Here is a 4,761-nt window from a genome sequence, read left to right as displayed (position 1 = left end):
CCCCCCCCCTCCCTCCGAAGCTCCGTCTGTTGCCTCCCTTCTCGTTGATTCACTTTCCCCCACCGTACGTGATCTTGCCTCCTACTACCACACAGCTGTTAGTACCTGCTGAACCGTGCCTCCGTATCACCTTCTGCTCCCGGAGAATCCGAATCGTCCACCCACACTTTTTCCCTTTCCCGGGGTTCACACTCTCGTTTCTAATTGCTATCGACTCCTCTTCCATCCATTCCTCCCTTTTTTGCTTGCTTTCTTCTCTTCCGGGTGAAAAGTGGTAGCATTTCGTTCAATTATATATTACAATATGAGCTGCTATTCTATCTTGACCCGAGATCACTAAAGTCAATACCGTGTGGCCTTATATCGTAACCACGAACGCCAACAGACTAAATCGTCACGTTGCTGTTATTGTTGTATAAGGGATGGCTCGCGCTAAGGTGATTAATATCCATTTGTTAGCAGCATCACCAGGTTGCTCAAAGTAAAGAGGAATAGAGTAGATCAAGACATGCGGTGCGACAAGGATTTTTCATATTTCTTATGTAGAGAAAAAAAACCAACTGTCGCAACAGTCAGTTTCTTCCTTTTTTACGATATTGCAAAATTTCTTGCAAAATGCTAAAAGACCATTCGTTACAATCGCAAGGGAAACGTATCCAATCGTGTCCTATTCTTTCCCCCGCTTCGTTCCGTCGTTGTAATCGCCGTTATCATTGTAATCACTGTCATTACCAGAAGCATCAGTTATGTAGCAATCGCAATCATTATCGCCGGCGACATTGTTGTTACTATCAATCCATTAACATCATCGGTACCGATTGCCCGTTACTACCCGTTGCGTCGTTAATATTATCGTTATAGGAATCGTCATCGCCGCGAGTGTCTCTGGTGAGTTAGCATACCAATGGATCACAGTTCCCATGAGGATCTTTGTTGTTCGACCGTCGGTCACGGTTACGAGGTCACGTTAGAGTCGTTCCGTCGCATCTGTCTCACGTGCACCAGCGTAGCGGCACAGTTTATAGGGAAATCCACTCCGTCCTTTAATTGCTTGTCATAACGAAAATTGTTCCCGTCCATTTGCCCTGTGATTAGCCTAAAGCATGCGTGCTCGTCGAAATTTATCCGCACCGAGTGTTCCATCGACTTTTTACTATCCGCCGCGGTATATAGGCGACGTTCTTTCGTGAATTGCATTTTTGAAAATATTTACACGATCTCGTGGCAGATCGCAGCTGACGGCCGGCGTGTTACGGAGATAAACGATTAAATTCAATTAATCAAATGTCCTACTCTTGGATTATCGCTTTCGCAATATTGCGGTGTTCTCTTAACAATAGAACGACCAAACTCGATTATTATAACTTGAACGGGGCGAAGTGTTTCAATGATTTTTTTTTATTACAAAATATAACTGCACAGATGCGTTATATAACCGCACAATGATTTCCACGTGACGTGATTATAAACTACGTGAGCTTTGATCGATGCTCTAAGCTTGTTTATTTCTTTGATATTTTTCGCGTTATTTTCATGCGTATTCTCTCATCTTATGAGGAGGAACGTACAGTAAGCTGATCGATAAGGACGACGAGTCATGATTTGAAAAGAAGCGCGAGAAGGCGAGAATATGGAGGGTAGAAATGTTACTCCTTCCGGAAATTGGGATTTCTACTCGTCTACACGTTGCTGCTCACAGCAAAGCGGCTACTAGAGTATCCGCACTTCGAAAACGTAAGGGAGTTAAAACGCGATCCAATTTCTCAGGCCATTGAGTGCGGCGACTGCCATCTGTCTAACGGGTGGCGTCGTGCTTTTTACAGGCGAACCGTGAAATGCGCAAACAGAAGGACCGTTCTTCCTTTACATTTAAATCAAATCATTTCTTTATTATGCGCTCTCCCATCTTAGAGGATCTCGCGGGGCTGAAGAGTTTAATCTTTTTCTCTCTCTCCCACTTCGTCCTTTTTTCAGATGCTCGTCGTTCTTTCTTTCAATCTTTGTTTCAATATTCTACGACCAGTCTTTTATGCTCCTTCCGAGCCTCCATTGTCACATGAGAAATAAATGAGCCGTGACGTTTAGACTGCTACCTATCGTTACTTCTTGTTCCGTCTCTTTCCCGACAAATATTAATCGAATTATTCGGGAAAATTGTATGCAATTCAGAGAGATATTTTTTTGTTATTATATCTGTAGTGGTCATAAGACCATATTAAGTGATTGTGTAAATTATAACGGCCCGAATATTAAAATGAAACTGGTTTAGTTTGATACGATCGAGCATACGATGCGGAATAAATGATGGTTCAGCTAAAAGAGAACGAAAGCGTCATCTTCCCTCCTTTCGTCTGTCGGATCAATTTGAATTGTTGCAACCCTTTCGCAGACAGGACACGCAACGAGCACGTACATTTTCCAATCAGTTAATGACCCCCTCGATCGTTTCCCCAGGAGAAAGCGCCAAAATGATCGTCTCATAGTTTCACTGTAATTGCGGGATAGGAAGTGCTTCGGAATGTCATTCGTTACGTAAAAAAAAAAGAAAGAAAGAACTGATGTACGGTAGTACGATTGTACGCGGACAAACGTGTCCTAGTGAAAAGATCAATTTACCGTCGCAAATATATTGGGTTGGAAGGAAGGTAATTTCGCGCGTTTATTCTCTAATATTAGCGCGTTACGGCTCATCTCTATCAATTTCGCACACGCTGACTGACCGGTACACCGGTCCGTTTTGTCGTCGTCCTCTCTCGCGCAGTTCTATATAAACCGGCGTTCTTAAAGGTGTGAGGAAGAGCGAGTCAAAGAGTGACCAGGAGGACGGTAGAAGGGGAAACAGGGGGTTGGCGAGAACGACGGCGGAGTTCAGAGAGGTAACAATCGGTCGAGGGGGTGAAGAGTTAGCACGCGCGCGCGGGAAGGGGTGGTATAAGGGGGTCGATCGTGCACGGGACTCAATTACACGCTCCAGTGCTCTCCGCGCCCGCCTTCCACCCCCTGCCATTCCCATCAGTATACTCCCACCCCCTGGCCTACTGCTCTTCCGGCAGCTCGCTCAACCCGCTCGGTCTCTCATAACCCCTCCCGGTCTTAGGCTCCTCTGGGGATCACTAAAAGGAGGACTCCGCGCGATTCGAAGCGGGAAATCAGCCAGACAACCCGATGGCAACCCGCTGCTCCTGTCGCGAGCTTCTCGTGCTGGCTGCTCCTACCAATCTTCGGGGGTGAACTCGGAGACCAACCCGCTTTACCCCGCTCACCTCGCCCCGTCCTATCCTCCCTCCTCTTCTCCTCCTTTTTCTCTCTGCTCACCGTCCGCATTGCCACCAATCCAGCGCGCGACTTAACTGAACCAAGTTCTTCGACGATTTAGATGGGGTTACTGATACGCGAGTCGGAATAGAAGCCTGTATTGTGGCGCTTTTCTGCACCCCCCTTCTCTCCCAACCTTTCTCTCCGCTCCCTTTCATCCCTCCCTATTCTATCCCTTCCTTCGTTTCCGCTTTATCGCCGCTATCTCTCTCTCTCTCTCTCTCCTCCGCGAAGATCGGTTACGTATCGTTAGCATGTAAGTTGAGATGTGAAGTAGATGGGAAGCCGATATCAGGAGTTAGCAGTGTGATTTCCTTCATTATGCTACTTCACCGTGTTTTCACGTCGCGTGTTAAATTGCGAAATAAACGATGCTGGCGTTTGTTTCTACGAAACTCGCTGATCGCGTCATCCGTTTTTCCTCACAGTTGGATGACTCCTCGAGAATATCCAGCGAGCGAAGACATCGCGAAGTCGTTCGAATCCCCGTGAAATTTCCGAGGCCGGCGTTTTCACCGATCTGGCAGACGAGTCAAAGAGAAGCATCGTATTACACGCCTCATTCTTCCCCTTCTTGCGCGCTTCCATCACCTCCTGTTTCTCCTCTCATCTCCTGCTTTCTCTGCCATCGCCGTCGGCTTCCTATCATCTCGGTCAGCCTTATGTCGCCGATTCCGCGGATTCTCCTCCGTCGAGGTAATGAAGTCTCTCTCTTTGCTTGCTCACAGCCGGTTTCTTTCGTCAGGGATAGTCGGCAGATGGCAGCACTCTTCGTTATCCTTTCACGGCGACGTAATGTCGGGGATACCAGCACCCAACTTTTCTATCTTTTTTCACGAAGCAATAAGTTCGATTTCGTTGATGAGCTGAGTGAATCGTCGATTTTTATGTTCAACGAATCGTCCAAAAAGATTTGGATACGACCATGGAAATACATTTTGTTTCTCTACTGTGAAATGTTAAATGGTTGCATTTGGACAGAAATCTACGTTTTTCTTCGTTAGAAAACATTAAAAGTCCTTATCGAAAATAATTTGATCTCGTTATTCTCGTCGACAATCTGCATTTTGTCTCCGGTTATAGGCTAGACGAAATATTCAGAGCCAGACAATTAATTAATTTGCCACGTTCAGTTGTTACCTTGATCGCGCGATGCAACACTTCCTTTCTACGGTACGCATGTTAGAGAACGATCGGAAGGCTTGCAATCGGAGCGCAAGCGCGCGCTGTGATTCCGATCAATTAGCCGACGTTAGGCTTAAAAATTAATTATCTCCACTTCGGGATTCACGATGTGCGCGCTAATTAATTCAACTGGGTTCGTCTTTAACTTGTACGAAGTTAGGGAAGCGCTATTTGGATTATGGATGTCTACCCAAGAGGTTATTAATTACTCCCAGTTAGTCGGTTAGTCCATCATCCACCATCTCGCGTTTCTGATCTTCC

This window comes from Dinoponera quadriceps, unplaced genomic scaffold (assembly GCF_001313825.1).
Source record: "Dinoponera quadriceps isolate SergipeBrazil2010 unplaced genomic scaffold, ASM131382v1 scaffold115, whole genome shotgun sequence".
Taxonomy (NCBI): Eukaryota; Metazoa; Arthropoda; class Insecta; order Hymenoptera; family Formicidae; genus Dinoponera; species Dinoponera quadriceps.
Note: the sequence above shows the minus strand (reverse complement) of the source record.